The sequence below is a fragment of the Helianthus annuus genome, chromosome 3, assembly GCF_002127325.2.
Source record: "Helianthus annuus cultivar XRQ/B chromosome 3, HanXRQr2.0-SUNRISE, whole genome shotgun sequence".
NCBI lineage: Eukaryota > Viridiplantae > Streptophyta > Magnoliopsida > Asterales > Asteraceae > Helianthus > Helianthus annuus.
The window spans coordinates 91,492,738-91,501,012 of NC_035435.2; positions in this window are offsets into that span (position 1 = coordinate 91,492,738).

The window sequence follows — 8,275 nt, forward strand, 5'->3', positions numbered from 1 at the left end:
TATTACTAAAGTTTACTTTAATTGCGCTTTTTAGCATAACTCCTATTCTAGACCTCGGATTGACGTGAAACTTTAAGGACATGTTTAGCATTTGGTAAGCATAGTCATGGTCCTTTCACGTATCCGAAATACTCGTTTTATTTTAAAAAGGGCGTTACGGTCAACTTTTTAAGTAATTAACGGAAACGCGTAAAAGACTCGGACAACATCGAACCGGTCACAGAGGCTTATGCCATCATGTAACCTGGTCCTAAGAGAGTCCTAAGGCATATCTATATTGCACTAAAACGGGTCAGAACTGAAGTCAAAGCAAAAGTCAAACTTTTGCGACATTCGGTTCCGAACCGGGTCTATATAGCAAATGGCCGAATCAAACGAGCGTAAACAAGTTTATATATTTATTATCATGTTTTATGAGTGTCTAAACAGGTTGCATATCGTTTATATTACAGATTATGCATAAATCGCAAAAATAGCTTTCTGTTGACTTTTTAAGTACACGTTTGACTCGACATTTGAACGAGTTAGAGTAGTGATCATGGGGAACCCTTTCAGAGGTTTATTACCCACATAAATACCAACACATAACCACTTTTGATTCGACAAGCGACTGAGCCATTAAGGATTTATCTTGAAGTCAAACCGTAGTTGCGACGGTTTGATTTTTAGCTATTAAACTAGGAAAAACTTAACCACAAGGGATTTGAATGACTTACAGAAGCTTGACACGAAATAGGATGCTAAGAGAAAGCTTTGAGAGCTCCAAGTATGATCAGAAGAGTGTGTTTGAGGTGTGGTGAACATATGCACACAATGTGTCTATTTATAGTGTTCAAATGGCTCTTAGATCATTACACAATAGCCTACAAGTGATCATGGATGAATGGCATGTGTCTCTACGTGTTATGGGTCGAGTAGGGGGCGCCCATGCCTCTGGGAAACCCATCCTTAATTGTTTTACCGCTTTAAACAGCCAACAGCCAAGTTTCTGTCGCTGGGCATCGCTTACGGACCGTATGGCTTAGGCCTTGCGGTCCGTAAGCCTGTGGCGGATCTCAGTTAATCATTCACTCCCTTACGGTCCATAAGGCATGACCTTTACGGTCCATAAGGTGTTAAGAAACAATCTTTTTAAATCTTTTTACAATGATTACTAAAATCTTTGGTAATTAATACCCTGACCTTTCGGGTTTGAAGGGGTAACTTTGCGAGATGGCCCTCGGTTAATTATAATTAAGGACCTCGCGTTATTTACCCGTGTTATTAAGCCCCCGGATATTTTACTTATTATCCGAAAAGCCTTAATTTATATAGTTGACGCTTTTAACCCCTCTCGTACGAATTTGGTCATAAGTTTCTCGTTTTAAAACGGAACTTCGCGGAATTTATATATTATATTTTAGTGAGTGTATTTTACTGTTACAAGGCTTCGGGTATGTCAAAGGGTCACTCAGAGGTATAATTAAACATGTTGATACAGTTAACCCATCGCAGCTTGTAATCTCTTACTTTCTTCCGCGTTTCGCTTCCGTACGATCCATGATTTATTCGTTTGAAGGTACGAGCATCTTTTAGGGTGACTGTACAATATACTTACCCTTGTTTGACATTTATAACCCTGGAATTTACATACTTTCAAGGTTTGTCAATATTAGTCCTTTATTAAACATTCAATGCCACGTGTAGACTCAAGACACGTGTCAATACATCATTGGACTCAAAATTTCGAGGTGTTACACTTGACAACCTCCTGGAAGCAGCTTTTCTTACCACCAGACCTTTCTCCATCAATTAGGAATCTGATGTCGTCACTAAACACATTCCTTAAATTGTAGCCATTTTTTGAGTGTTTATTTTTTGATGTCTAATCCGCATATATATCACCATTGCTCTTGATTTTCTTGACTGTATATTTCTTAAATTTCAACATATACACATGTGATTTAGTTTACGAAGATTTTTCAATGCCGAGAACCTCGATCAGATAGTAAAAGAGGCGTAAGGTTCACAAGGGTGTAAAAACTAAAATGGGATATAACGGGCTAGTATTCGAGTTACAGGAACAAGGTCCAAACCAACCACCCAAGAATGGAACCATCGAGCGAAAATAACTGACAACCACCTAGAAGCAGCTTTTCTTGCCACCAGACCTTTCTGTTTCAATTAGGTATACAATGCCGTTACAAAACACATTCCTTAAATTGTAGCTATTTTTTGAGTGTTTATCTTTTGGTGTCTAATCCGCATATATATCACCATTGCTCTTGATTTTCTTGACAGTATATCTATTAAATGTCAACATATACACATGTGATTTTGTTTACGAATATTTTTCAATGTCGAGAACCTCGATCAGAGAGTAAAAAAGGCGTAAGGTTCACAATGTTGTAAAACTAAAATGGGATATACCGGGCTAGGATTCGAGTTATAGGAACAAGGGCAAAACCAACCACCCAAGAATGGAATCGTCGAGCGAAAACACCTGACAAACTCCTGGAAGCAGCTTTTTCTTTCCACCAGACCTTTCTCCATCAATTAGCAATCTGATGCCTTCACTAAACACATTCTTAAATTGTAGTCATTTTTTGAGTGTTTATTTTTTGGTGTCTAATCCACATATATATCACCATCGCTCTTGATTTTATTGATTGTATATCTCTTAAATGTCAACATATACACGTGTGATTTAGTTTACGAAGATTTTTCAATGCCGAGAACCTCGATCAGAGAGTAAAAAAGGCGTAAGGTTCACAATGGTGTAAAACTAAAATGGGATATATCGGGCTAGGATTCGAGTTACAGGAACAAGGGCCAAACCAACAACCCAAGAATGGAATCGTCGAGTGAAAACACTTGACAACCTCCTGGACGCAAGTTTTCTTGCCACCAGACCTTTCTCCATCAATTAGGAATCTGATGTCGTCACTAAACACATTCGTTAAATTGTAGCCATTTTTTGAGTGTTTATTTTTTGGTGTCTAATCCGCATATATATCATCATTGCTCTTGATATTTTTGACTGTATAACTCTTAAATGTCAACATATAGACGTGTGATATAGTTTAAGAAGATATTTCAATGCCGAGAACCTCGATCAGAGAGTAAAAAAGGCGTAAGGTTCACAGTGGTGTAAAACTAAAATGGGATATACCGGGCTAGGATTCGAGTTACAGGAACTAGGGCCAAACCAACCACCCAAAATGGAATCGTCGAACGAAAACACTTAACAACCTCCTGGAAGCAGGTTTTCTTGCCCCCAGACATTTCTCCATCAATTAGAAATATGATGCCGTCACTAAACACATTCCTTAAATTGTAGCCATTTTTTGAGTGTTTATTTTTTGGTGTCTAATCCGCATATATATCACTATTGCTCTTGATTTTTTTGACTGTATATCTCTTAAATGTCAACATATACACGTGTGATTTAGTTTACGAAGATTTTTAAATGTCGAGAACCTCGATCAGAGAGTAAAAAAGGCGAAAGGTTCACAATGGTGTAAAACTAAAATAGGATATACCGTGCTCGGATTCAAGTTACAGGAACAAGGGCTAAACCAACCACCCAATAATGGAATCGTCGAGCGAAAACACTTGACAACCACCTGGAAGCAGCTTTTCTTGCCACCACACCTTTCTCCATCAATTAGGTATCTGATGCCGTCACTAAACACATTTCTTAAATTGTAGCATTTTTTGAGTGTTTATTTTTTGGTGTCTAATCCGCATATATATCACCATTGCTCTTGATTTTCTTGATTGTATACCTCTTAAATATTAACATATACCCTTATGATTTAGTTTACGAAGAGTTTTCAATGCCGAGAACCTCTATTAGAGAGTAAAAAAGGTGTAAGGTTCACAATGGTGTAAAACTAAAATGGGATATACCGGGCTAGGTTTCGAGTTACAGGAACAAGGGCCAAACCAACCACCCAAGAATGGAATCGCCGAGCGAAAACACTTAACAACCTCCTGGAAGCTGCTTTTCTTGCCACCAGACCTTTCTCCATCAATTAAGAATCTGATGCCGTCACTAAACACATTTCTTAAATTGTAGCCATTTTTTGAGTGTTTATTTTTTGGTGTCTAATCCGCATGTATATCCCCATTGCTCTTGATTTTCTTGACTGTATATCTCTTAAATGTCAACATATACACGTGTGATTAAGTTTACGAAGATTTTTGAATGCCGAGAACATCGATCAGAGAGTAAAAAAGGCGTAAGGTTCACAATGGTGTAAAACTAAAATGGGATATACCAGGCTAGGATTCGAGTTACAGAAAAAAGGGCCAAACCAACCACCCAAGAATGGAATCGTCGAGCGAAAACACTTGACAACCTCTTGGAAGCAGCTTTTCTTGACACCGGACCTTTCTCCATCAATTAGAATTCTGATACCGTCACTAAACACAATCCTTAAATTGTAGCCATTTTTTGAGTGTTTATTTTTTGGTGTCTAATCCGCATATATATCACCATTGCTCTTCATTTTCTTGACTGTATATATCTTAAATGTCAACATATACACGTGTTATTTAGTTTACAAAGATTTTTCAATGCCGAGAACGTCGATTAAAGAGTAAAAAGGCGTAAGGTTCACAATGGGGTAAAACTAAAATGGGATATACCGGGCTAGGATTCGAGTTAAAGGAACAAGGGCCAAACCAACCACTCAAGAATGGAATCGTCGAGCGAAAACACTTGACAACCTTTTGGAAGCAGCTTTTCTTACCACCAGACATTTCTCCATCAATTAGGAATCTGGTGGTGCTCAGCCAACACGGCCCCGTGCTGCACCCCCTGCAGAAAAACGCCCAGTTCAGGTAACTGGACACGGGCCGTGTTCACCAGACACGCCCCCGTGTCCAGGCTTCTGTTTCTTTTCTTTAATTTTCGTTACTGGCACCTGAACACGGGGCTGTGTCCGGTCCCCACGGGGCCGTGTCCAGACTGCCAGTAACATAAAATCTTTGCTTTTAACACCATATTACACATCTAATCAACCTAAAAATTTATTTTTGAGACACATTGAGGACAATGTGTAATTTAAGTGTGGGGGGGATGCTAAAACCTTGAAATTTTGCAAGTCCTAAAAACAAGCCTTACACAAAACTCTATTGGAACCGCTAATCACCCCAAATTTTTTTCAAAAATTTTCAATTTTTCTTTACTTGTCTAAAGTTTAAGTTGGGAATTCTAAGATTAATAAGGTTATATTTTTACAAGTTTACAACCAATAGCGTCGTGATAAAAAGAACCAACATACGAAAATTACGAAACGGCATGACAAGCTTAGTTAAAATTTGATTATATATACTTGATCACATAAAAAAAAACCCATTCCCACAAAAAGTGAGTTTTAAGCCTTTATTGAGCATACAAATACACATCTTTAGACTAAATGCTCATTTTTCGTTTCTTGTGTGAATAGCCGCTTGGTTCTTACGACTCTAGAACTTGCCACGATGATTCATTCCCGGTCCTTACCAACTTAAACCCAAGTAAGTAAATGATGGAGGCATTAGGACTAACCCTTTTTCTTTCAAAACCATTATTTTCATTTTTCTTTTCACCCACCTAAAAACTCCCCCTAGTTAACCCCTTTGAGCCTAAACATTTCATTTCTTTACCCTAAAAACCTTTTTACCCACCAAAAACCCTTTTTTGTTTTTACCCTTTATTTTAGTAACAAGCTCCGTTTCCGTGTGACTATAAAAAAAATGATGATGAAGTAGAAATAAACAAACAAAGCTCTTAAAACAAAAGCTTGTTTGAAGAAATACTTCATAAAAAAATATATATATAACAAAATGTTTTACGAAAACCGACGCTTTTTACGCTTTTCGCCCTTTTTCTAACCACTAACCCAACTACCCACCTTTAGCCCAAGCCTTTACCCAAAAAGTCCTCTTGATATTTTACAAAGGTAACAAGTTAAAAAGGAGGAGGATTGATTGCTTGGCAAGCCTATGGTAGGATTAAGTTCCACACCGCTCTCGAGTGATTCACTAAAAAAATACACCTTCGGTCGAGTGTGAGTGATTTCTCCTGTGAGGTATGTGAACTTGTATATAAATGGAATTTTAAAAAGGCATGTTATGTCCAAATAAGTAATTTCTCTTATGAAACGTTCAAAACAAATCATAACGAATAGGATTGTAAATACATAAAAATAAAACCTAAAAAAAATCTTGGATTTCCGACACTCTATGACAAGCCAAAACCTTCTCTTCTACCCATTCCATTTGGGAGTGTAAGCCACATATTAAAGAGTTTTGCTTGAGGACAAGAAAAAGTTCAAGTGTGGGGGTATTTGATGTGTATAAAATGCAACATATAAATTACATCAAATGAGGCATAAAACTAACCCTTTTTAGTACTAATGTTGGAAAAAGAGTGTTTTTGTCTTCCTTTTGTATTTTCAGTATTAAATGAGCTCAAATTCACAAAAGAAGCAAAAAGACAGCTAAATCCAACATAAATACAAGAAAAGGAACATAAGTGGATTGCCCGACCCCTCAACAGCATCCTCCCAAGCAAAATAGAGAAGGCAGAAGACTGAACACGCCCCGTGCTCACCCAGCACGGTGCCGTGTCCAAGAAGCAGCAGAAAAGACAAACCTATAGAAGCTTCTATTGCCCACCACGGGGCCGTGTCCAGCGAACACGGGGGCGTGGCGAAAGTACAGCAGGCGCATTAATTGTAATTGCGAATTACAGTTAATGAAGAGAGAGAGTGTCAGACAGGCACGGGGGCGTGTCCAGCGGACACGGGGCCGTGCCCAGCCTTCTGTTCAGCCTATAAATAGGAGTGCTTGGTTTCATTGCAACTCATCCCTTGGCACACCACCTCTCTCACACTTCATCCACCACCCACCACCATCACAACACCATCATCCACCACCATCATCCATTGTCCATCATAGAGTGTGTGAGTCGTCTCGGGATCCAAGATTGATCGTAAGAGTTCTTGACAATCAAGGCCATGTTTGCCTAAGTCTCTTACATCACTTGGTGAAGACAAGTGTTTAGTATAATACTTTTTATTTTTTACTCTTTTGCACTTTTTATTTGGTTTTGTATTAATGATTTAATAACTAGTTGCTTATGTTGAAGGTGATATTTCCTTATCGTTTGTCCGTGGTGTCTTGGCATTATTTTACTGTCTATATAAAATAAAAGATTTTCACCATTCATATCTCCACGGTCTATATGGAGGTATGTTGGCTACCTGGTCGGGGTTTAAGGGAACGGTTTGGTAAGGGTGTTACCCTTGTTCAGCGTTTAGAGGTCCTGCAAGGGACCTGGGTCAAATTTAGTAGGATCTCCTCCAATACCCATAGGTATTGGATGGCGGGGATCCAAACTCTTTGACCCCCCTCATAAGTTAACTACTATTAATACTATAACCCGGCTATTTAGGACTGTATCCCTACTGACTCAGACTACTTAGTCGATGGTAACGTCACCGCCAAAAGCGGGGCCTACCAATTTGCATTAATAACTTAATTCATTATCTTCCAATAATCCAACCCTTTAGGATTGTATCCTTGCTGACTCAAACTACTGGGTTGAGGGTAACGTCGCCTTTAAAAGAGGGGCCTACTATAATAACTAAGATAATCTCATAAATAAGTGCAAAAGTGCGAAAATAATCAAAGGTTATACTAATACACGAGTCGGGTCCAAGTGATTCATCTTGTCTATCTGTTTTTATTTTTTTTTTTATTTTTCAGCATTTAGTTAGTTTTTATTTTCTTAGTTTAAAAATCTTTTCTAACATTTTGATTTGATTAGACGTTGAGGATAAACCGGTACTAAAAGATCTTGTGTCCTTGGACGACCTCGGTATCTTACCAACACTATACTACGTCCACGATGGGTGCACTTGCCCATATGTGTGTTTAGTGTTAGTAAATATCGTGTTTTATAAATTTAAAACTTGGCTAAAAGTGTAAAAAGGGCTTAAAATATACATAAAAAATATACTACACTTCGCACGCATCAAAAATCATTGTGGAAATCGTTGTGATACTTGTAAAAGTAGTGATTCTTACTTGGAATGCAGAGAGGAGGCGAGTAGGGAGTGTTCTTGTGAGATTGGCAGCAAGTTATGAATGAAGGAATGAGCGTGGTATTTATAGAGGAAGAGGTTTGGTGCAGGTTACCTTCGTACGAGGCCATTGCCTTCGTACGAAGCCAGGTGCCTTCGTACGAGGCCACTACCGTTGTACGAGGCCGGCCCCTTCATACGAGGCCGGCGCCTTCGTA